The 27,473-nt window shown below is 37.9% G+C and overlaps 1 pseudogene; it reads right to left on the bottom strand.

Annotated features, from left to right (window-relative positions):
- Positions 1-304: 304 nt before the first annotated feature.
- Positions 305-26,637, bottom strand: LOC149215162 (uncharacterized; annotated as a pseudogene).
- Positions 26,638-27,473: the final 836 nt, after the last annotated feature.

Here is a 27,473-nt window from a genome sequence, read left to right as displayed (position 1 = left end):
TGCTTTTCATTTCCATGGTATTATTGATATACATCCAGAGACATGGAAGATCTTACAGCTACTGCGTTAGAGGAAAATCTTCAATGGCGTCTACCTAAAAGTAAACAAAACAACTGTGAATACGTTGCAAAAGGAGTGAAACATATGTGACTTATGACTATCCCAATTTGAAGAATATTAGAGCGCTGATTTACATGAATAGAAAGATAAACACGCAGAGGATTCCTCTGACAGACAATGCTGTTATTGAACAGGTTTTGGGGTCAGTTTGGAATCACTTGTACTAAAAACTAAGTGAAGGTTTTCATGAATCGTTGAAGGTTCCAGCTACTCCAGATTGATTAGGATTATGTGCATTCCAAAATACATTGCCCCAGTGCTTCAGCCCTGTTATCGTACCTGTGTAATACACCTGACAAACAAAAAAAAAAACTCAGAAAAACGTAAACAGCAGAAAAATGTCTAATTTCAAACGCTCGATTTGCCCAAACGGAGGTGAATTTCAAGAAAAGAAAACATGGGTTTTTTTTCCAGCTGGGTTAATTAGATAACCCAGAAACTGTTTGAAGAAATTTGTGGTGGTCTGGGAGAAATTTGTGGTTCTTTGGAGCCCATTTTTGCCTGTCGCGTGTAAAAAACGGATTTTTGGACAGATTATTGTTATAGACATTTTTGTGCCTTACAGCATTGAGCATGAAATGTCTATAATCCAAGGGATCCAAAATCCCTAAAAGATTTGTTCCTACCCCTAAAGGAACAAGGTCAACAAAAGACAGCTTCTCCCAGAAGTTCTCCACCAAAAACCACTCAGAAAACAGTCAATTCAGGATCAATTCAGAGGCTCCACTAGCTGTCTACGCTGAAATGCAGAGGTTACACTGGCTAGGTGCACTGCAACGCAGGTGGAAGCACTACCAGGGTGCGCTGAGCGGGAAATGACAAATGGCAAGCTCATTCAACGAGGTGGAAAGACCCTGGAAGCTTCCAGAATCTTCTCCAATGACACTTGCCTCAATGAATTCGACTAGTGATGAGTAAGAGGTTCTCAACCTCCAAGTGGAAGCAAGAACTGACAGAGAGAAGCCACAAGTCAAAACATAAGCTGACTCATCCTCTCTGCTTACATCTATATATGGATCTCTCACCCAGAGGTTCAGGAGGCTGGAATTTGGTATTTTGCAGAGAATTGTTGTTGGTTTGAGATTGAGATTAGTACATTGGGTGATTTATGCTTTGTTGGAGGAGAGGAAGGGATTCTTTTGCTGGGAGGTAGATGCTGGATCGGGACTCATTTGGTTGTATCTCCTCTTGAACCTTGTTATCATATCAATAAAGCTACTTGAGTTTCTCCTATATGCTTGTATTTCAATGATGTTTTGTTATATTTGCATATTTAGTTTATATCTGATCCTAAACTAGTTATGAATGTAAATCTATATCTTTTGTGTAGTTTTCCTCTCTTGTGATCTTGCAAGAACTGGGTGAAGCTGGACCAGTGAAAGAGCAGGCAGCGGGAAGCGAACGAAAGAGAGAGTGATTGGATCGGCAAACTAGCGGAAGACACCGGTTAGTTACATCCTTCTTTCTCTATTTGCATCTCATAAAGAAGAATACTCAAATAGCTTTCCTTGTTTGTTGCTAAGGCACTATCACCTCTTAGAGTGGGATAGGTGCATTCCGAATTGGATACTTTTCCCAACAACAAATTGGCGACTCCGCTGGGGAGAGTATCTTGTTAGTTTATTTGTGTTTCTATTGTTGTTGTTCTCATAAACTCAGGAGTGCCGAATCGAAATGCATTTGCCATTTTCAAATGCAAAGTAGAGATCTGCTGCTCTAGTCCATTCACTGGGCCTGTTTTATGATCTGAACAAACTGATCCACAAGTGCTCTAACAGCCCTTTGTGATAGATCTTAGTCCTCCTTTAAATCATCCTCCTAATTGTACCTAATTGATAGCTTTTATCCGGCCAAAAACTGTAGATCAAACTGCAAACCGTAACCCAGAACCCAGAAACAACTCTCGTTTCTGCTTCAGCGCAGACTCTGTGAAGAGGTTCTGCATTTCAACGCAGGTCCCGTGAAGGCTACCTGTGCTGAATGTCAAATCCTCTGTGTTGGGAGTGCGCTGATCAGTCTTTGCCTTGTGCAGCTGTGGTTCCATGCTTCCTTTTGCTTAGTTTTATCTCTGTTTTTGCAGCCTGTTATCAGTCAATGTACCTATCTGAAACCCATTTTCTTTGCCTCAATTCCGCCTCAGTTGTATAAAGAAACTGTATTTGTTCTTTGTGTATTTGTTACATCATTTGCCGTTTCCCATTACAAAAGTAAACTAGTCATACTGTCGCCCTTAGATCTGGACCTGTCATAAGTGTCGTTTTGATCTTAGGAGTGAGTTTGTTTGCTGTTCACAGTTGATTAAGCTTTTACTTTTGTCGTTTGGTTTGAATTTATGCATTTCTAGTGTCGAAACAAGTAAATCATAAAGTGTCGTAATCGTCTTTTTGATTTTGAAAAAGGAGCTTGTTTATGTTTTCACTTGAAATCGAATTCAAATTTGTACAACAGCTTTCTTTTGAGGCATCAATATTAAGGGAGCGAAAACAAATACATGCATATGTGCATTTGCATTTCGATAGTTTGCATGCTTTGATTTAGGAAAAGTGCATTTACAGTGTGCTCTATGCTCTTTGAGAAAAGATTGTGTCTTTCTTTTCCCCTTGTAGCTAGGATTTTCATTGTTGAAAAGATATAAAAGCTTGCTTATCATCTTTAGACTGCATTTAGGAATTGTATCATACATCTCGTGGTGATCCAAAAAGGCAAACTTCTAAGAAAGATCAACCTAAAATAAATTGAATGAACTTAACAACGCTTTGTAACTTAACGCACAAAATAGAGGTCTAGGCTAAAGACGTGTTCCGGCGTCGTAAAACCTAGTGACCGTCGATCTCGCTGATGGTTGGGTGATTCCTCCTAAGGGACGATAGTGCCAGTACGGATTGTGCTCCCACGTACCGTCGAGTATATATTGGGAGACCCCTGTAGGCATAAAACCTTTATCCTTAGGAAGCCGTGTCGGCCGCCCTACTAATCGCAATGCACTGAACACAGCATTCGAGAAGATTGACCGCCCGTACCTTAAAAAGTATTCTGCGGTTTTGCGAAAAGTTTGGCACACCCTCTACCTAGAACTCCAGAGCAGTTCCTTTTGGCCTTTTTCAGACTCTATAACGGAAAAAGTCCATCCGAGCATTTGTCACTTCGGGCTCGTTAAAACATCGAAGGAGACTAGAGTCATCTTTAGCTTTTTCTCGACTCTTTAAAATTGAAAAAGCAAGTTGTGTCTAAAGCGTCTAAAAATTCATTTAATTCGGAAACACACTTTCCCCTTTTTGTATTTTAGTTGATCGAGTAATCCGCAATCGTGGAAGAAAGTCAATTGAAACCCCGTCGTTCGCGGAGGCTTACGATTCAACCGTCTTTGTCTCCGGAATCGAAAACAGTACGGACAAAGCGAACTCGTTTAACCGGTTCAAAATCTCCTATCAAAGTTAGAACAAGTGTTCCAACAACATCTGAGATTCCGGTTACTCCAAACATTTCTGGAAACCCTGCCTCTACAGAAGAAGTTCAACAGCCACAGAGGGACAGTGATACTGATCCTAGTCTGAGAGCAAACACTTGTGTTACTGAACCAGTTCCGTCTGTAACCGGTTCGGAGAGTCTTACTCCTCAAACCTCTGTCGCTGTCGATTCAACCCCTTCTTCGGCACCAGAAATATTTTACGGACCTGACGATCTTCCCCTTCCACCTGGTTTGATTGCGATAGAGGAAATTGTAGAAGATCCGCAAGCAAGTACTCCAACACATTTTGGAGTCGGGGTCACTCTATTTCCTTCGACATCAGAAGTTAGTCTACCACCAGTGGAAGTTCCTATAGAATCGCTAGAAAATCTTTTGGATAGACTAGATATGTCTGAACAACCGTTGACATCTAGGACTGTGTCATCCGACACAGCAGCAGCAGAACCTCCTGCTGCTACTCCAACAATGTTCGCCGGTATACCATCTGTCCCGGCAAGTTATCAACAACAAGTCGGAGTCCAATCAGGGACGACGACATGGTTAGTTCCTATTTCTTCATCCGGATTATCATCTGGTATTTCTTATGTTGAAACTCAACAAATTGATCCAATGTGTCTTCAAAGGCCAATCTACCCTTTAAGTACTGGATTGCCACCATATGGAGGGCAGTATGCCTTTTCATTGTTCCCTCCCAGTGAACAACCATATGGGAGTTTACAACAAAGTTCAGGTCAAACTGGAATTACATCCAGCGGTTGGGTACCAATACTGCCTCAGCAACCAAGGGTTGTGTATTCAATGCAACCAGTCCATCCTGTGTCGAATATTCCCACTATACCTGCTACGGTGACTACGTCGCAAGTACAAGCGCTACCTGTTGTATGTCAACCCCAAGATTCTCAGGTTGCAATACAACAACCTCTTGTCTCGACGACTCAATCACAAACTCAGGTTAGTGCCTCCTTATCTGGGGCGACTCAGGCTCAAACAAGTACTATGACTCCTCATCTTGGTCAATCATCCAGTATTGGACAACAGCAAATGGTCCAACAACCAGGACTGGTTCAATCTCAACAACCACAATTCCAGCAATCATATCAAGGACCTGAGCAACAAGTCTTTGTAAGTAATGGGCAACCGCATTTCCAAAGCGGTAATCAACAACCATATTATAGTGGTTATGCCCATCAACCTTGTCAAAGCTACCAGCATCAAATACATTATACTGGTATGCAAAGACCCACTGCTCAGGCGATTCCATCTTATCCTGGGTATGCTTCGCCTAACCTGAATCAACAGTTGCCCTTTGTAGCAACTCTAGAATTACCAGATCTAAACCGGCTGACGAATGATCCAATTGCTTATGCCCCTTGGTGGCCAGCGATTCCACATAAACTTCCATCAGATATTCCTAAATTTAATGGAAATCCGGGTGAAGATCCATCGAATCACGTGATGACATTTCATCTATGGTGTTCGTCAAACACCCTAAATGATGATTCGATAAGACTTCGCCTCTTTCAGAGGACGTTAACGGGTCCAGCGGCAAAATGGTACATTGAATTGCCTAGAGCTTCGTTCGACAACTTCAGTACCTTAGCCACAACCTTTTTAACCCATTTTCAATTACCGATAAGGTATGAAACAGGAACGGAACTCCTTACCAACTTCAAACAGACAACAGCCACTCACATATCTGATCATATACATGAGTGGCGACGTCGTCGTAGGATGGTAAAAATGTACGTCCCCGATCAGCTATTAGCTGAATGGTTTATCAAGTCATTACTACCTTCCATCACGGAAGATGTGGCAAAGGGGGGAGTCGTAACGGAAGAGCAAGTTATAGCTCGTGCACAATATCTGGACTTGATCTATACTCAGTCTGGCACACTCTACGACAAAATACCTGACGCCCCTAGACCAGAATTCTCAATTCCGCCTCCTCCTGAATCAAACAATGACTCTCACGCCGGCGATGGCGTGATTGGCACGACAGACGCGAAATCGACAAAGGCTACATCCAAGAAAGCCCGTAAGATTTCAGATCAAAATGCAAAAGAGGAACTTCTTGCCTCGGAAGTAAATTCCGTGTCGACTGACAAGGGCAGACAACTGAAGCAACCAAGGGGCAAGAAGAAAAAGAAAGGGAGAAAAAGGAAGCAGGATGCGTCATCTCCTGAAAAGCCTTCTACAAACCCTTCTGGGCAAAAGAAACCCCCTGCGGGGTGTCATATATGCGATGAGGATCATCGGACGAGAGATTGTCCACATAAAGCTGAAGTTAAGAAACTCTTTAGGAGTTCAAAAACCTCAGCAGTATTGACTGATCCATTTCCAAGCCCAGGAACCAAACTGGTTGCTAATCAAAATGCTTCCCGGTCCCAAGTGCTTATGTTGTCTATCTCAAAGCAGCAAAATGATGCTTTGACAAGGAATAAAGATTACGGGAATCCGCAGCTGTCGAACAACAAGGATAAAGATCAACCTAGTAGTTCGACAACAACTTTGACCGAAGTTGTGCCACCCATCATTCCTGAACCAATGATAAAGCCACCAAAGGGAGTAGTACACAAATCGACATTTAATCCTCGTGCCAAAGTAACACAGAATTATAATATAGTAGAGGACCTGGCCCAATCGCCGTCCGCTATGTCGACACTTGAGGTACTGCAAAATTGCCTCTCCCAAAAGCAGGATCTATTATCAGTAATAGGTGGGATTGACCCAACGGATTCCAATCTTGTATCCTTTAATCACAAAGGATATGACCCTCAGTTACCAGCTCAACTAGCTTTCCTTATTCAAGTGAAAGCCCTCAACAAAACTGTTCATCGAACAATTATTGATGAGGGGGCATCTACATGTATTATGTCGATGAGTTGCTGGAAAAATTTAGGCTCACCACCCTTATCGAGATCATCAACGACGTTAAAAGCATTTGATGGACGATCATACACTCCATACGGGATTTTAAGTAACTTGCAAGTTGAACTGGGGGGCAAAACAGTAGAAATTGATGTTGAAGTAATCGACGGAAACCTTGATTACAACATCCTACTGGGAAGACCATGGATATATGCCATGGCCGCAGTTGTGTCGACCTACTTCAGGAAGATTGCATTTCCCTTTCAAGGAGGAATTACAGTTGTCGACCAACAAACATTTCTCCCAAACAGTTCACAAGTTACGGGAAGCATTCCAATGATCCATGGAAGCAAACATTCGCTTCAAAATATCGGAGTAGGTCTCCTAAAAGACCCTACCTTAATGGGTACTTTTGCCCTACCACCTCCAAGTAATCTGGCGAAAGTGGCCACGGTGGAAACCTACAATATGAAATCTTCTATATCTAATGGATTTGGAAGATTCCTAAACATTTTGTCAGCATGGATCATCACCATAATAGAAATATTGTAGCAATCAATTTTCTTGGCTTGGGGGGCAAACCCAAATCAACGCTCATCGAGTGTTTGGATAGATAGGTCTAAGGAATATGGCACCTCTTCAATGATGATAGGAGAGGCACCATGGGAAGATTACCACCATCGCTCCCATCTTCCGGATTACCACGAAGATTATTCCAGCAACCTTAATCATCCTTCAGTTTTTTGATTTTCTATCAAATACTGTAAATACGGTGGATTTCAAGGACGATTCTTATCCTGTGTCGACCTCGTTAAAAAATGAAACAAGGAGTCATGAGGATAGTTCTTTTACTGTGTCAACCTCATTAAAAAATGAAACAATCCCCTTTCCAAATCTCAAAGGTAAACCTTCATTCCAACCACCAAGTTGAATGCAATGAAGCTTGGGGGGCATGCACCTTGATTTGCGTTATTATGCTGGGGGCATGCAAACTTATCACGAGCAGTGTTACTATAGGGTTCAAGCTCGTTAAAAAATAAACCCGCCATGAGCAGTGTTACCGCAGGGTTCAAGCTCGTTAAAAAATAAACCCGCATCGAGCAGTTTTAGCACATAGTTCATGCTCGTTAAAAAATAAACATAAGATCGAGCAGTTTTAGCACATAGTTCATGCTCGTTAAAAAATAAACATAAGATCGAGCAAGTGTTTCAATCCGCGTTTAAGCTCGTTAAAAAATGAACTACCCTCCGGTAAATAACCACCGTGAATGTAACATTATCAGCCATTAAAGCCTTGGTCGTGTTTGCACCGTCACCTCCACTTTTCCATTGGCCGATCATTCACCTCCATTTGATTGTTTACCCATTTTGAGGAACAACTGCGAAGAGTGATTTCACTAGCCATCCTTGTGACACTGCCGTGATTGGAAAATTCCAACCCTTACCTGGAATCAGCTGCTAACCCCTTTTATCACTCGTTCCTCAAAAGACGAGTCTTCTTTAAGCTCTTTTCATCTAACTCGTAAAATATGAAAAGATTGCCGAGTTTTGGCCTTCCAGCTCGTTAAAGCGACCGGAAGTGCTATCCCTCCTCTAGATTTTAATCTTTTTGGACCTGAGGGATTATTGCACAAAAAGATCGAGCACTTGTTTTGTTCGGCTCGTTAAAACTATCGAAAACTCATCCCTTCTGTATTGATTTATACTTTTTCGGACTTAAGGGATTAGATGACGAAAAAGGAACATTGGAGTTATCTTTACGTACCTTTTCAGACTCTCTAAAAATGAAAAGGGCCGAGTTATCTTTGTCGTTAGACTCGTTAAAAACATTAATAGCGACAAACTTGTCTGTAGACAAGAACGAGTTTCACTATCGCTAGGCTCGTTAAAACATAGCGATGGGTTTGCCCGAAGGGAAAATTATAGAACAAGCATATGTTATCCTCCTCAAGCTTGACAAAAATAAAGAGGTACTGGTCAGCAATGACTGGGGAAAAATTGGGAAGAAACTCAAAGAACTTTATTGGTAGCAAGTCGCTCTTGAACATGACACTTCCACTCCGTGCCTGAGTCGGGTTGGGTTGTTTCATTCACCGGTCACATCGCCATGGTCTCGCCATACCATCCACCTTTGGGGTAAATTCTACCGATCCATCACACAAGTGTCGCCGATATGTTCAAGAGAAGTCATCCAGAGAATTCAACCATGTCCCATCCACTACCATACATTATCCTTCATCCTTTCATGACCGCCACCCTGAACCATATATCATCAGATCGTTTTCACCTCCATCAAAATCATTTGCTCCGTTCCGTTTCACTGATGTGGGATACATTAAGGCCCTCCTTTGACGGATCGCTTCTTGTCGACATCAGCTCATTATCCAAGAAGTTGGTCTAGGAACACCCCCTTCAGTACTTTGAAGCTTGCATGCCTCAATGGCAAGTTTCTCACTTCCGGCGACAGGTATACATCAATGACCTTCGACCGAAAGATTTTGCGTGGTGTTCGACGCCAAGTCCTTTATTCACACCACGTGAATTGTACTGCAGTACCTTGAGGGTCATTATCATTATCGGTGATTCCTCTCGCGCTTGTTAACAGTTTACATCATTGACTGGTAATCAAGCGATGTCTTTCCATGTTCGATTTCAGAACATTTCTCACATGGATCGACTTGTACTTAGAGTGAAGATCGGACGAGATTGAAGACCTTGGATCTAGTTTCATCCATCCGGGCTGCGATATATATTCAGGAAAAATAAAGACATTGACATGTACAGCATTGCAGCAGATAATCATCCTACCAAAAGGATGATGATTTCATCAAAATCATCAGTCTACCATCAGACGATTGTCTGTCCTATGTACATCAAAATGAATTTATAAAGCTGAGCATGGGAATGCCCGCCTCAGCTAGATCATGAAAACAGCATGAAAAATAATGTATTGTATTGTATCTTATTACAGGTCTCCTCCCAGCATTGGAAGAACTTCGGATCCTCCTAATAAAGCATTTCACCCGATAAACGGCCTCATACTTTAGGGGGCAACTGTTATAGACATTTTTGTGCCTTACAGCATTGAGCATGAAATGTCCATAATCCAAGGGATCCAAAGTCCCTAAAAGAGTTGTTCCTACCCCTAAAGGAACAAGGTCAACAAAAGACAGCTTCTCCCAGAAGTTCTCCACCAAAAACCACTCAGAAACAGTCAATTCAGGATCAATTCAGAGGCTCCACTAGCTGTCTGCGCTGAAATGCAGAGGTTACACTGGCTAGGTGCACTGCAACGCAGGTGGAAGCACTACCAGGGTGCGCTGAGCGGGAAATGACAAATGGCAAGCTCATTCAACGAGGTGGAAAGACCCTAGAAGCTTCCAGAATCTTCTCCAATGACACTTGCCTCAATGAATTCGACTAGTGATGAGTAAGAGGTTCTCAACCTCCAAGTGGAAGCAAGAACTGACAGAGAGAAGCCACAAGTCAAAACATAAGCTGACTCATCCTCTCTGCTTACATCTATATATGGATCTCTCACCCAGAGGTTCAGGAGGCTGGAATTTGGTATTTTGCAGAGAATTGCTGTTGGTTTGAGATTGAGATTAGTACATTAGGTGATTTATACTTTGTTGGAGGAGAGGAAGGGATTCTTTTGCTGGGAGGTAGATGCTGGATCGGGACTCATTTGGTTGTATCTCCTCTTGAACCTTGTTATCATATCAATAAAGCTACTTGAGTTTCTCCTATATGCTTGTATTTCAATGATGTTTTGTTATATTTGCATATTTAGTTTATATCTAATCCTAAACTAGTTATGAATGTAAATCTATATCTTTTGTATAGTTTTCCTCTCTTGTGATCTTGCAGGAACTGGGTGAAGCTGGACCAGTGAAAGAGCAGGCAGCGGGAAGCGAACGAAAGAGAGAGTGATTGGATCGACAAACTAGCGGAAGACACTGGTTAGTTACATCCTTCTTTCTCTATTTGCATCTCATAAAGAAGAATACTCAGATACCTTTCCTTGTTTATTGCTAAGGCACTATCACCTCTTAGAGTGGGATAGGGGCATTCCGAATTGGATACTTTTCCCAACAACAATTATGATTGAATTCGGCGTGCCTGAGAAAGGGGAATTCCAATTTGGTTCTGTGCTGGCACCTACTCTACCTTTACCACATCTTCCACCCTTTGCCACCACGTCTTCTACCCTTATGCCACCCGTTTGCAATTCATTAACACCCGTTAAACAATAGTTCCAATCCAAGACGGCTCTCCATTACGTGATCTGGTTGGGTACGACTCTTCACAGCATCACTCTATTTTTAATTAATGATTATGGTATTCGGAATCTTGTCTAGGATTACTGCCAGTTTTCTAATAACTAAGGACAAAATCAACAGTTGTTTTATAAACGTGCTTGCGTCCATTCTACAGCCACCCAATTTTAAAATTTGTCGGATGCACTTTCTTCCCCTACTGTTCTATTGACCTCATGGCTTCATTTCCACCATGCTCACATAAACCTTCACCCCATTTTGTTCTCTATTCTGCCTCATTCCATGTACCTATTCTCTGATATCCACTTACAGTTGCTGGTTTCCTTCATAAACCCTGACCATTTCTGCTAATTCAAATGAGTTTTAAAGAACAGAAGGAAAGATGGGAGGACTATTGAGGGCAGAAACTTGAGTTAAATTGAGTTACATCCTCCATATTTTTTTCTCCTTTTCCACGCACACAGCCACTCCATTTCACAGTATTTTCTACACTCTGTTTTCATTAGCTGCGGAATCCAGCCACTTTTCGCAGCTAGCTTAACTTTCCGCAGCTGGTTCAACTTTACGCAACTGGTTCAACTTTCCGCAGCTATTTTGTTAAACTCTAGGTTGCAGGTGTCATCAAGCAAAACAAGCCACATGGGTAGCTGGGCGAATGTTAGTACATGGATGGTGTCCTATTCATTTGATCCAATTTGATGAAAAATACCCCGGTCAAAGGGAAGTCAAATTGTGTGTTATCACTAAGTCGCCACACTGAGTCGCCACACTGAGTCGCTGCATATCAAGAAAAAAAATAATAATTTTGAATCAATGAAATGAACAAGTTATTTGCTCACTTTTCTGAAGGTATTGATTAATTTTGGATTGATGATGAAAAATGAATGGCTAACTTTGTATCCAAGATTTTTAGCTACAGAACCGTGCACATTCCGCAGCTAAAGTCCAATTCCGCAGCCAGAAAAACCTCATTGTTCAAATCAGCCTAACTTTTTCATACAAAATCAGATTTTGATGATTTAAGTACCATTGGAAAGATCTCAACAAGATCTACACAATGAGAAATCCATCATTTGAGTTTGAAATGGCAAATAATGAAATAAATTGCTGAAAAGAAGCAACATCAACTTGAGGCACTAATTCCAGATCAAGTATAAATTATTTTGATTTTTCCTTTGAGAACTTGTTTCACTAATACAAATTCTTAGTTTTGTGTGTAAATATCATAACTAGATAGATTGATCACCTCTCTCCTTTGATAATCTTACATTCCATTGCAGAAGAAGTATTAGTTTTTTTTGCAGGTTCCAGGAGGAAGGACAAATGACTACAAGAGAATGGTGTCTCTCTAAGAGACCAATTTGTTTCATAAAAGGATGATCAGCAACAAAGAGGAAATATGATGATGCAAATCAGATCCAAACACTTGAAAAACTTTCAGATACTATTGTCTCCATCACATCCATCCATCACATCCATACTTCATAATAAACCATTCATCTCATTTTCCTCCATATTTTCCATTTACATTCACATACACTTTCCATCTCTTTTTGTCCATTCATAACCCACAAATAAAAGCAAGAGGCTCATTCACATGCTTATTTCCCATTACCATTTCTACTCTCCATTGCCATCTTCCATTTTCATCTTCCATTCCTTGTCATTTTCATTCCACAAATAAGCCCTGCTTCAATGCAAATTATTGAGTCCATAGTCCTTTGAGTCTAAGTTCTTTGTAAAAACACCTTGAGGCTTGCATGCCTTAATGGCAAGTCCTTATGCTGACAAACAATGGGAATACATTAATGTCCCTTGTTCGTTAGATCTTCTAGGTGACTCGACATCGACAAATTCATTCGTACCTAGCAAGATGTGTTTGGGCATCTTGACTCTCATTGTCATCAATGGTGAGAGTTCTCGTGTTGACTAGTGGCATCCATTAATGGCCACTAAGCCAACAATTTTCTACTATGTTCGACATCAGAACATCTTTTCACATAGTAGGAATTGTGCCAGTGAGTTTTGAAGACATGAAGACTATTATTTTTAGCATTTTGGAGCAGATTCAACAAGTTTTAGTAGAAGCAATAAAAAGTCATCCTATCTCTCTATCCATGACTCCTCTTGTTCAGCCACTTGAAGAAGAATATGATCAGAAATTTTCAGCCACTACACATACAACTCATCCATTCCAAAGGGTAAGTGAAGGTACGTCATTTTCTAACTTTTGACCATAGAATTCCATAAAAAGCTAGAATGATAATTGTTGGAAAAACATTTCTCTTCCTCATTTCATAAAATTGCCAATACCATCAGTTGGGGGGGGAATACATTCATATTCATATCTTGCCATGTCTATATCATATTCAGGAGCCCACATACTTCCAACATATATTAATTATTACATTGCTATTATGAGCATACAATGGATTTTGAAAAAGTGCTTAAAGGATAAATTGGATACAAACAAAATCAGGGTTGTCACACAAGAACCAACCATCATGCAATCCAATAAAGATATACTTTGCAACAATAATCAAAATATCAATATGCAAAGTTCAAAGATCAAAATAGAAGGCAAAAAAAAAAAAAAAAAATGGTTGTAACACAAGAACCAACCATGTTGCAATTCAAGTGAAACACTTTGCAGAAATATGAAGTTATCAAATGATATCATGCAAAGTTAAGCCAAAGCTCAAGGATCAAAAGAGTTAATGTAATATATATTGCATGAGGACATGCAATAGCTTCAGTTGGGGGGTATGTTGAGTCTTGAAAATGTCATTCATTTCCATTACACTTTCACTATTATGTCCATTATATCACCTCCATTTCACTACTATGTCACCACATTCATCCCACTTTCATTATCATTGGGCCACCTTTATGTTTTTCCAATCTTTATTATTTCTAAGCTTTTTAAGTGAATTTGTGGTTAAACATTAGAAAATAATGTGCATATGCTTATACCTAACAAATGGGTTGAGATTGTTGACATGTGTAGGTTGAAAGGAGGCTTCTAGAAGACTCTTATGTGGCACTCTAAGGCCAAATTCGAATTTGAGTGGAAAGAATCATGGGATCATGAGGATATGTGTCACATCTCCTAATTGTATTGTAACTCTAAGAAGACATGTGTCTTATCAGTTCCTATTTTGATTAGGACTCTAGAGGTAGAGGGAGAGATTCATGGATTCTCATTAATGAGATGGCTTCTCATCTTTTTGTATAAATAGAAGATCTCTCTCCTTCATTTGAGAGCTTAGCTTATTAGTCTTTTAGCTTAGAGCTTAGAGCTTAGAGTTTGGAGTTCTTCCTTGATGGCTTTTGAAAGCTTTGGAGAGCTTTGTTGTACTTTGTAATATTGAAGAATTTGAATAAAGCTTTGATGTTCTCAACATGGAAGGAGATGTGAAGTAGATTTCATGGAGCATATTAGAATGTAAGGTAGAGTAGATTTCATTTTGTAATTTTGCTTTGATTTCATTATGTCATTTAATTGTTTTCAAGTTTGATAGATTAGATTTTTCATTCATGCAATTTTAATTCATGCAAGTGTGTTCAACTGGTTGATTGTAGATTAGTAATGCACATAGCTTTTTAATGACTAATGACATGACGGAATCATCTTGTCCTTCTGCTGATTTATTTTTTTGAGTTCTAATTCCAGCATTGTTATTTCAATCAGTTTTGTTTTGCTCATTTACTTTCCTGCAATTTAGATATCATATTGCTTAACTTGTTCATGATTGCTTCCCATAAGGTAGATTGAGCTGAAGGGTAAAGGATCAGAAGAGTTGAAGTAGTGTGATTAGTTTCCTTTATGCAAATTAATTTCTTGTAATTTAGATATCATATTGCTTAACTTGTTCATGATTGCTTCCCATAAGGTAGATTGAGCTGAAGGGTAAAGGATCAGAAGAGTTGAAGTAGTGTGATTAGTTTCCTTTATGCAATTTAGATATCATATTGCTTAACTTGTTCATGATTGCTTCCCATAAGGTAGATTGAGCTGAAGGGTAAAAGATCAGAAGAGTTGAAGTAGTGTGATGAATTAGTTGCTTTGCTTTCAGTCTTTGAGTTGCTTTAAGTTCAATTTTTACTTTCTTTTTCATACAGCAGCAAGGATACTGGGTTTCATAGTCACTAGCTCATTGATTGGTTGTTGCATTCCATTTTGATTGAAGTAGCTGCATATTTACACTTTTGTTCAAGTACTAATTCCACTAATAACATGTTTTGAGATCTTTTGAAGTGCTAAAGTTTTGGAAGTTACCATTTGGGACTTAGGCCTTAGGCCTTGTCTTGAAATCTCTATCCATACTTGTCCTTTAAAAGTATTCTTAAGACCTTAGAATAGGATTTCCATTTGCATTAGACACTTTAGGAAACCAATAAAAACAAAACCCTAAAACAAAATAAAATCTATAAAACAACGAAGTAAGAAAAAGGTTAACTAAGCACATATGGTGCACCACACTTCATCAGTTTACGATACCCGGATTGATAATTTATGTAGAGCAATTTAAGACGTTAAATTGACTAGACAATTGGTGAGGGGCAAAAAATGTCACCATAAGCTCATTGATGACAGTGAAAAGAGCATTCGTCCCCAAAAAATGAACATCACCAAATGTGGCGTCGCCAAAAGTATAGGTGTTGTAATGACATACAAAGTTCGTCACCAATAATTATTTATAATGATGGATAGAAACCATCACCATTTCATATGAGCAATGGTGACAGACCATAGCCTCTGTCACCAAATACTAAATGTCACCAAAGGTGGCATCACCAAAAGTATAGGTGTTGTAGTGACATTCAAAGTTCATCACCAATGATTTATAATGTTGGATAGCGACCGTCACCATTACATATAAGCAATGGTGATGGACCATAGCCTCAGTCACCAAAAACTGAACGTCACCAAAGGTGGCGTCGTCAAAAGTATAGGTGTTATGGTGACATTCAAGGTCCGTCACGAATATTGATTATAATGATGGATAGTGATTGTCACCATTTCATATGAATAACAATGATTTATTGTGATGGATCTTTAATGGCTGTCACTATTGGTGCATATATATGGTGATGTTCGTTGACTGCCACCAAAAGCCGCATTCCCAGAAGTATAGGTGTTGTGGTGACATTCAAGGTCTGTCATGAATAATGACTATAATGACAGATAACGACCATCACCATTTCATATAAACAACAATGATTTATGGTTACAGACCTTTGAGGGTTGTCACTATTGATGCGTATATATGGTGGTGTTTATTGACCGTCACCATTTCATATTTTTGGTGAGGGTCGAAAAATGTCACCAAAGCTCATTGGTGATGGTCAAAAGAGCCTCCGTCACCAAAAATTGATCGTCGCCATTCCATATGGATGTCGGAGCATGCTGGAATCAAACAACCAACCTCTTGCTTGTAAAGCAGGCGCTCTTCCATTGAGATAGCACCCTTTAAAGAATTATACTTTTAAAAATTAGACCTTGAAACTTCATAAATTGTAAATTATACAACTTTAAATAAATTAAAGTCTCGACCATACTTTACTAAACAAGCAAAGCAACATCAAAGTTGCAGGTCCCTACCTAATGGTTATTGAAGTTATGAAAAGTGGGTGGAGGGAAAAATAGTTATGTATAAGAGAATCAATATGTTCAGTTGAATAATCAATTATAAGTGAAACTCTGAAAACATTTATAACCTATAAATGACCTATAACTAGCAAATGCATCAAATATTGCAAAGGAAATGTCATAAGTGGATAGCATATGGAATAAGAGGAGGCAGGGACTTAGAACCCTTGTACATCTTGGCATGCCTTAGCACTTGGCACATCTTAACTTTTTTGACATGTCTTCGTACTATCTGGCACATGTTAGCATGCCCTAACATTCCCTAACACACTTTGGCAGTCATGACCTCACAACTAGCATTACATTTTTCCATGACTTGGGAACCTTACATTCACTAGAACACCTTGGCACTCCGTAGTTTTCATTCCCTCTGTTATCCTCCACAATGTCCTAGGCTGATGATGAGATCGACGGAGGTAACCACAAACCAAGATTTTAGTTTGGTAGCTGGCCCTACCAAACCAGAGAGGGCTCTCTTTATGAAATCACAGCCAAGAGATGACTGGAGCGCAAAGTATTTTAGGCTAGATATCTAGGCTCAGGTGGGTTTTTGGAAAATTTAGGGACTTGGAACTCTGTCCATTGGTGTCTTGTCTGGCATGGACTTTGTCAAGGAGGTAGGGACTTGGAACTCTGTCTAGGATAAAGCACCTAACATGCATGACAAAAGCTCCCTAGAATAGAGTACCTCCTACCTAGAAGAGTGTCCCCTGCTCAAAATATAGAACCCTTCTCTACTGTGCACTTTTCTTAAAGATAAATCTGTGCATAAAATAGTGCTAAGAAAAACACCTAAATTAAGAAAAGTGAGCATCTAAGTCAAACTATAAAAGTATACTAAATATGGTTCTATATAAGTTTGGGAAACACTAGACAAGCATGCTTGCATACAACAACCATAAGATGCCTAAAATCGATGCGCTTCTTTCATCGTTGCTATACCCTCACAGCAAAACTGGAATTTGTAGCATGTACACCAAGGTTGTATGCATCTGCTGAAGATGTAGATTGAAAGGATCTGTTGAGATGAAGTACTATTGAAGGAGAAACACCTTCAAAACAACACATAAAGTCTACTGTAAATTCAACCCATTTGTACACAGACCAAGGCTACTACTGTGTACACTTCTCCAATGAATGGAAACTGCAATGTACTGTAGTGCTGCTAAAGAAAAAAACACCTTTGGTGCAACATAGATAAAAATCTAACAGATATTTTCACTAAGGCCTCAGTTGTATATGATCTCATCAATATAGGTAACAACTTCGATAATTGAAAAACCAAAAGGTGAGCTACATAGATAATTTGAAATGACAGATTTGGGCATACTTTATTATTGTTTAGTAGTGTTAGCATAGAAAATGCAAGGTAGCATGTTGTGTCTTTATGTCACAGGCCAAGGATGCGAAGAAATACATAAAATATTGAATAGCATGGTATAAGTCGATTGCAGGTTATTTTGAAACGAGAATGGAATTCTCCTTGTGCGGGTTCTAATCTAGTGGGTATAACTTTAAATAAAAAACTGATAGTTATGGGGTTGGAATTGTCTCACAATTCATGAAAAGTACTAAATTTTTTCACGAGAAAGAACCAGAGCGAGTCTTCAGTTTTATGGAAGGGAAAACCCTATTCACAGGAAGATAACTTGAAGTTAGACGGGCATATTATTTCTCGTCTTCTTGTATGTTTGTGCTTTGAAAAGATAACCACATCCAAAGACTCAATAATAGCTCTGGTAAAGTTTATAGATGTGAAGCACTTCTGAGAAAACCCATTGCTTAATGACAATTGAACAAGGAATATGTCAAAGGATTCAATCTTGAACTCAGTCATAAAAAGGAAGTTAGGGTATCCAGCATCTTGCCAAAAAACCGACTCCAACCATAATGTGAAAGCCAAGGTAACTATGAAACCTCTTTCCCACTTTGTAGTATTGTTGCCTCTTGAATTCCAACATGTATCTGGTTGCTTAGATCCACAAAACTCGTGCTAGGTAAACTCTACATGAAACAATTGTGACGTGCAATCTTGACACATGCTCTAGTTTCCCTATAAAAGAGGGTAAGTCAAAATATTATGACAAGATTAACTGTAATTTGATCATACACTATTGAGGTATTGCATGGAATAAACAATATAATATCAATGCACTAATGAAGAACTCAAAATAAACAAATTTTCTATTACTACAATAGCGCCACTCTTGGGATTCTCGATAAAACACCTAACCTGCATGGCAAAAAGCTTCCTTGAATAGAGTACCTCCTACCTAGAAGTGTATCCCCTGCTCAAAATATAGAACCCTTCTCTACTGTGCACTTTTCTTAAAGATAAATCTGTGCATAAAACAAAACTAAGAAAAACACCTAAATTAAGAAAAGTGAGCATCTAAGTCAAACTATAAAAGCATACTAAATATGGCTCTATCTAAGTTTGGGAAACACTAAACAAGCATGCTTGCATACAACAACCACAATATGCCTAAAATCGATGCACTTCTTTTGTCGTTGCTACACCCTCATAGGAAAACTAATCTACAACATGTATTCCAAGGTTTCATGCATCTACTGAAGGTGCATACCGAAAGGATCAACTGAGATGGAGTACTATTGAAGGAGAAACACCTTCAAAACAACAGATAGAGTCTAGTGTGCATTCAACCCATCTGCACACAGGCCAAGGTTGCTACTGCGTACACTTCTCCCCTAAATGGAAACTGCAGTGTATTGCTTCTCTATTGAAGGAGAAACACCTTCAGGGCAACACGGATAAAACTTTAACATATATTGTCACTGTGGTATCAGTTGTAGAAGATCTCATGAATCTAGGTAACAACTTCGATAATTGAAAAACCAAAAGGTGATCTACATAGATGATTTCAAATGATAGATTTGGGCATACTTTATTATTTTTTAGGAATGTTAGTATAGAAAATGCAAGGTAGCATGTTTCATCTTTATGTCACATACCAAGGATGCAAATAAATACAGGAAAGATTAAATAGCATGGTACAAGTCAATTGCAGGTTCTTTCGAAACAAGAATGGAGTTCTCCTTGTGCAGATTATAATCTAGTGGGTATAGAATTAAATAATAAGCTTATAGTTATGGGGTTGGAATTGTTTCACGATTCATGGCAAGTCCAAAAGTTGTTCACTAGAAAGAAGTAGAGCGAGTCGTCAGGTTTATGAATGGGAACACCCTATTCGCAGGGAGTTAACTTCAAATTAGTCAAGCATATTATTTCTCGTCTTCTTATACATGTGTGCTTTGAAAATATGACCACCTCCAAAGACTCAAGAACAACTCTAGTAAAGTTTATAGGTGTGAAGCACTTCTGAGGAAACCCATCACTTAATGACAATTGAGTGAGGAATATGTCAAAGGATTCAATTTTTCACTCAGTCATAAAAAGGAAGTTTGGGTATCCATCATCTTGCCAACAAACCAACTCCAACCACAATGTGAAAGCCAGATTAACTGTGAAACCTCTTTCCCACTTTGCAGTATTTACTGCCTCTTAAATTCCAACAGGTATCTTGTTGATTAGATCCAAAAACTTGTCCTAGGTAAACCCTGCATGATACAATTGTGACGTGCAAGCTTGACACACACTCTAGTTTCCCTCTGAAAGAGGGTAAGTCAAAATATTTTGATAGGTTTAACTATAATTTGATCATACACTGTTGAGGTATTGTATGGAATAAACAATATACTATCAATGCACTAATGAAGAACTCAAAATAAATGAATTTATTGTTGCTATAATAGCACCACTCTTGGGATTCTCCAAGGAGCCACTAATTTATACACATTTGGAATATTTACTTGGTCTACAGAAAGATTAAGCAATGGTAGTGATCACTCTTTTCCCTCCCATGGAAGGTCTATATAGAGTCAGTAATAAATTGATTTAAAAGTGAGGTATATGCCTGACAAATAGGAGTCTGACTCTGCAACTCTAATTTAGTGGCAAGGAAATATTCAACTGTAAATGCCTGATCTCCTACAGTGTAAATTTCTAGATAAATGGCTAGCCTAAATCTGTCCATTGTCCACATATCCCAAAAAACCATGTATGTCTAGACTCTGGTTATGTGTGAGAGAGGGGAGATCACATAAATAATCCATTATCAAAATAAAAAGTTAAAGCACAACATTCTATGGAGAATTTTTTTTAAATTTTATTACATACCTTAGAAAGTTTGAAAGGACAGAATTGAAGCTTCCCTCTCCTTCCACACTTCATTAAATATGCCCCTTTTCCAATGAAGATGTGGCCTGCAGAATCAAAATCAACAAACATAATATGAAAAGTAAGTTTAATGAATTAAAGTAGCTTTGTTATACCTCAAGCAAATGGACTTTTAGAATTTGGATTCATTCTCTACAAAAGACGATATAGCAATATCTAATCACATTTTTAACTAAAACAAAGGTAAATTGGATTCATGCTCTGCAATAGACGATATAATGAGATCTAATGACATTTTCAACTCAAACAAAGGTGAGTTGAGTAAGCGCAAGCTCCAAAATGATGGCATCCAACTTCTGAGTGGCAGTTACTATATATACCTAGCTAGAGGCTATACCATAAAGATATTTTCTATATGTGACGATAAAAAAATGAAAGGAATGTGAAATTTTGACCATCAACTAAAAGTTCCTTTGAAGGACTAGATCAAACCATAACATTGTTATCAAGATAATCAACTCACCCATGCTAGTACAATTCTAGTGGTTTCATGATAAAACTCAAACTCAATAAACTTCAAACAACATAAGTTAACCAACGATATGTCTAAGGTTAGTTACAGAAGGATTATATCATACTAAATTTAGGGCAGCTTTAGTGGAACCATTGTCGACCTGTTGAGGCTTTTGAATGTTTTGAGGGTGGTATCTACTAATTTTAGTCATCCCAACCCAATGGCCTATAAAAATGACTAGATCTCTATAACTTTTAATATATATTGAACCACAGAACCAGGAAAGAAAAAATACAAAATAAATAAATCTAAATGATAATGCCAGTGCAAACAAGAGTGGGAGTTTTTATTGGGTAGCCAGAGACACTAATGTTCTTTTTTATTATTTGAAAAATTTCTAGCTACTCATAAGGATAATTATGAGATTATTTTTTTTCAACAAAATTTAAGTGAGGTAGCTAATAATCATGAGATTTTTTTTGAATGATCCTATTTTTAAGGCTTTTAAGTAAAATATTTATTATTTCAAGGTTTTAAGATAATTGATATTTTCATTTTCCCAATGTCTATGCATGAAAGAAAGGAATCTTGTTTACAATGTGGATCAAATTTTGATATTTAGTTAGTCTCTGTCTGCTTGATAAAGTTCCATAACCTTTTGGGAACACAATTCTTCAACTTCTATCACAAACATGAGTCCTAGTAGATCCGAGTCTAGAATATTTGAATCCATTTCCAATATTTCCTTGCAAATTGAATATAATTATGGATCTGCATGTTGTGTATCTTCCTAGGAGATATAGAGACCAACCAATTGCTTGAAGAAATGTTTGAGCTAGGACCATGTCAATTTGCACCCTATGTATCAATACAACTAAGAAATACATTCTACCACACAACATTATAATTGGAGGAACCAAGGGAGATTTAACACCTAATTCTAGCAAATAAATGAACATGAATACACAACCTGTGGCATCATAAACACAATCTCTTTATTTATTAGCTCCTCCTCTAATCTTTAATGAAGCACATAGGTCCAAACCATGGTTTCCAGCCAATGATTAATGTCACATGCATACTAAGGCTCCTCTGGGCACATTATCTATTTGTCTCTATTACATAGATGTAGGCTTGTTGCCTTATACACAGATATTACAATCATTATATCCTAAATTTCTTGAAAGAAATACATCTAAAGCCCCAAATACCAACATTGCCACATTTTTGGGTGTTAGATACCCACTACACATTGCATAAGAATCTTGTTTCATGGTCTTACTATAATTTCTCTTCTTGCGATTTGGCTCCAAAATCCATCCCTAGCTCCTCATGATTAACAGACCCAAAAACTCCCATAAATGGGTCAATAAGTTAGAGGTGTGTCATGCTCTACTTCCCCTGCATCAAGCACAAATCTATATAGACCCATGTCTGAGATGCACTTCCCAGTTTGTGAAGCTAGAAGTTGCATATCTCCTATTTCTATATTTCAGAACTCAGTCAATTATGTGCATTTGACAAATCCTCAAACTTAGGAACCCCTAGGTCAATATCATACTTGAATCTAGATAGGTGTGTGCGAACTTCATATTAAAGGGTGAATATACCTCCAAGGAGTTCAAGGGGCTACTAAGGCCATGACACATGAAAAAGACTTGTCGATGTTTATTTGGAAAAACACATGCAACACAACCCGAGCAAAGATAAGACACAGTTGTTATATTAATGTACAAAGAGACATACCCAATGTGAAACCTACCTTTTCATAAATATATATTTATAAATTATAACTTGATTCTTTATTGATTCTTTTCTAGGCCCAACTTTCAAGGGCTTTGTGGGGTGGAACAACAAGAACCACAAAGTAACTATAATGGTGACTTCGTGATGTATTTCCCACATTAACATGGAAACCTACCATTACAATGTTTGGATTGGAATTAAACGCAGTTATCTGCAAATATGCAATCATAGATATATCAACACAGGTATCCATAACTCTTTATCAAAATATTCTCATGTGTTTAATTTCACAACTACTTTCATTCATCCTACAATAACATTAAATAACTTGCTCTTTAATGAAAAAACATGAGCTACACTAGAAGAAGGAAAACTATGATGTAATTATTATTATATATATATATATATATATATATATATATATATATATATATATATATATATGATTGAAGAAAAATTGCATAAACCTTAAATCCAGTAGGGTTGGGGCTCTCTAAGAAGCCTTCTTCTTACGCTAAATTCATCTTAACACATAAATCATTGTTTCAAATAACATCACCTCTAAGCTTAATATTTGTAGTAATGTAGGTTGTCTTTCCAAAGAAATCCAGTGTAAATTTTAGGTTGATCCCAACATTTGATGTATTGTTGAGGATACTAGGACCTAGCTTTTTCACCTGATCTGAATTAATACTGCAATCATGTATTAGTAAATCCAATCCTCCTCGAGTTACACTGGCCATTCTAAATGAGAATATCTTTAAACTATCATCATCATGTAAAAGAATAGAAATATTGTTGTCCTTAGAGAGAGACTTGTAATTTATAGTGCCCAATCCATGGAGAAGATGAATTTCTAGACAATCACAAAAGTTGTGCAAATAGATCCATAGGACCAAGAGACACCGTGAGTGGAGAGTTTGACTTTAAAATAAACAGGAAGATAGAAAAAACCATTTCCATCAAGGAAATCCTTCCAATGATGTATCCTAACAGACCATCTTGATCACCCTCAAGAACACTTGATACCTCACTTATAGATGTGCCTTCCAGATTCAGTTTTCCAATCAAAGTTGAACCATCACGATAAGAGAGGAAAAGTGATCTGAACACTGCTGTGAAACATAGAGATATATATTTTTATTGCACATATTTACCCCGCCCTTGGATTGTCACCGTCAAAACTTGAGCTCAAGTGCATAACTTTTTTAGACTGAAGTCAGTAGTTACTAATGATAATAACAGGAAGCATGTATTGTATTTCCTTTATTGATGATTCTTCTCATAAGACTTGGGTCTACATATTAAAGATCAAAGATGAGGTGTTTAGCAAGTTTCAGGAGTTCAAAGCTCTAATTGAAAACCACACAAGTATGAATATCAAAGTCTTGAGATTGGACAATGTAAGAGAGTATACCTCCAAGGAGTTCAAGGGTCTTTGCAAGAAGGAAGGAATCAAGAGAGAGTTGCATCTCTGTACAACCCAGGGAAAAATAGGGCGGTCGAGAAAAAGTCCCTCATAGGGGCTATTAAGGTCATAACACATGAAAAAGACTTGCAGATATTTCTTTGGACAAATGCATGCAACACAACCCGAGAGCAAAGATAAGATACAATTATTATATTAATGTCCAAAGAGACATACAGGGTGTGAAATCCTACTTTTTCATAAATATATATTTATAAATTATAACTTGATTCTTATATTTTAAAAAATTAAAATCAAATCTGAATTAAAGCATGGCAACTGTTTAGATGTCATACTCATACTTACCATTAGAGAATGACACAAAACCACCAAGTTCACAAAAGATTTGATGACTTCAATTTAGCTAATAACATCATCATATATTCAAGCTATAACACCAAATAATATAATCCAAGAGTAGAGAACCATGATGAGAAATAAAATCAATTCTTGTAACTAAATGAGAGATTAAAACTTACTAATGGTGGAAAATTGTGTAGTGTGAAAACTTTTGTTTCAAATCACAATAATACATGAGTGACAATGTCTAAATACAAAAAGAAACATCACATGTGAACTTTAACCTTTCAAATAAGAGACACAATTCACTAGTAGATAGACTATACCAAAGGCAACTAAGGGTACAAAACTACTAAAACACTATATAGATATATACCTAATGATCACAACTAATCTAACACTAAGTTTAAACCAATGCACTTGGGATGGAATTGTTCAAATTTTAAACAGGTTATCAAATAATTATTATGTAAATTGAGTGCTGACTATTCTCAAAGATGAGATGAATGATGAAATTTTTTCAAAACATGGTTTAGGGTATAAAATAGATTCTTTTCACTTAGGTGTTAGGTTTGAGGAAAACTATTCTACCAAAGTCACCAAGGATATACGCTCAACATCGTCCTTTTTTTTTGCATAAATTATTCACCACCCTCATGGGAGCATTGACAACCGCACCCTCATGGAAAAGGAGAAGCTCATTTGAAAAGGAAAAAAAAACCTAAAGATCCATAAGCTTCAATAGGATACCTTATTGTTAATATCAAGCATTGCCTTGGCCTGGAACTGCTCCTCCAAAAGATCCTCACTCGTTTATTTACTAAGAAGCTACTGTTTCTTCTTCTCCATAACCATGTCCTCAATCTCTTCCTCATTCGGTAGGGGCACATGGGAAACAAACTCTCGCTCTAACTTTTGTTGGTTTCCCTTCTCCTGCTCTCTGATTTATCTCGCCACATACTCCTCTGCCTTGAACATAACCAACTTAACAGCAGTGACCTCCCCACTCTTCACTATTAACCTGGCATCCCTCTCGACGAACTCAATTCTCTGCCACTCTCTCATCGCCCTGACCGCCATCTCCTCCTCTTTGAGTTGCTCGACTTTCTCTAAGATCCTGTCCTCGTCATCCTTGTAGCCATAATAACTTGCATCGTTTCACTTGTAAATATCATACGTATACCTCCTCTTCTTTTCCTCGGGGGTTTTTTCGAATAGATTTTTGAGGACGGCTAGGAATTTCACAGCCCCAAAGTATCTCTAACCGAGGCTATCCTAATTTGCATTCAACTACATGACAAGGGATCCCCTAATTCGTATCTAACTACATGATAAGAGATCCATCACATTCCTGTCCCTCAAATGGCAGAATAAATAGCGATGATCGGAAATTACACAAAGGAGAGGTATCATTCGGCCTATATAGTAGCAATACCCAATGCCCACTATAGATTCAGTTTTAACTTTCAGTCTTATGATGAGTCACAGGCTTCGATTGTACTATTGAACACGCATTTAATATGTTGTATATTTCCTTGGCTCTTTTGTCCATAAATTATAGAGAAAGCAGCAACAAATAGTGGAAAAAAAGAGATTCACAGGAATATAGTGAAGCCCGAGTTAAACCTGTCTTGTGGCTAGTGCAAAATGGTAGCACCAACAACACTGTGCACATCCACCTGGTTTCCTTCCAAGTCTGTCATCTTGGCCCCTACTTTGGCATAATTAGGATCGCCAAGCTCTACGATCTGATCTTCCTAGTGCTCCTTTTCCCTAATCAGCTTGTTGATCTCATCGTTGAGGTCTAAGAGGCAGTGTTGGCTGAGGTCTGAGTTCTGAATCTCCATGACCTTCCGTCCAATATCTCGTATTATTTGTTTCCTCCATTTGCGTGCCTCTGCAAGATCGCGACATTCTGAGGCCAGGAACGAGCGCCTCTCCTTGGGTTTATTCTTCTCTTATTTCTTGAATGTCAAGAACCTGTTCAACATAAATTGTGCCTTCTCTTCGTTATGGGCCATTCTTCCCCAAAATCCGAGAGCCTATAGTCTAATCTGCTATGTTTAAATCCCTAAGCCCTCCTTGCCCAAAACTTCACAAATAACTCAAAGGTATGAGAATATTTCATCGAATAGGTAAATGGTATGCTTAGAAAGGTAGGAGTAGGGGTTGGAATTTAGAATTTTGATCTATATGTTTCCCTTCAAGAACCTTTTCTCTTGAAGAAATTAAAAATTTACAATTCAATTACATTAAAATTCCATTTTAAATAAAAGCAATAAAAAAAAAAAATTAACACATAATATTCTATATATATTAATTCATAATTTTGACCATCACTAATGGAATGATTTCATTCAAGTTAATTTGATTGATGTAGAGAATAATTGGTTTTTTGAGAAAAAATATAATCTTAAATTGGAGACAATTGCCTATAAATAGAATAAATAAAACAATAAAACACGTTAAATACATTTCTTTTTAAATTTAATTCTGCATTTTTTACCATATCAAAATTCTAATTTGAATAAACAACCACTTAAAGAGATAAAAACCTGGAGTTTTTGGGGCAACTATGAGTCTGTCCTTCGAACCTCCACCACCTGCAATATTTGACACTATTCAAGAAACAACCAACTTGATGGACAGGGGATGAAAACAATGCTACAACCACTTCCTTGAGAATAAAAGAATAAATATACACAAAATCAAAGATCTTTAATATATTAATAATTATCACACTAATTTTTACATTTTAATCTTTTAGGTAAATTTTACATGCAAACTATACAATTAATACATTATATACAAACTACATTAAAAATGAAAGTAATTAACACATTCTGCATTAATCATC

Source organism: Pinus tabuliformis, chromosome 1_1 (assembly GCF_031772625.1).
Source record: "Pinus tabuliformis cultivar Carrire ecotype Pingquan chromosome 1_1, CPIR1, whole genome shotgun sequence".
NCBI classification, from domain to species: domain Eukaryota; kingdom Viridiplantae; phylum Streptophyta; class Pinopsida; order Pinales; family Pinaceae; genus Pinus; species Pinus tabuliformis.
The sequence above is the reverse complement of the archived record's forward strand: the minus strand, read 5'-3'. Positions and strand labels throughout refer to the sequence as shown.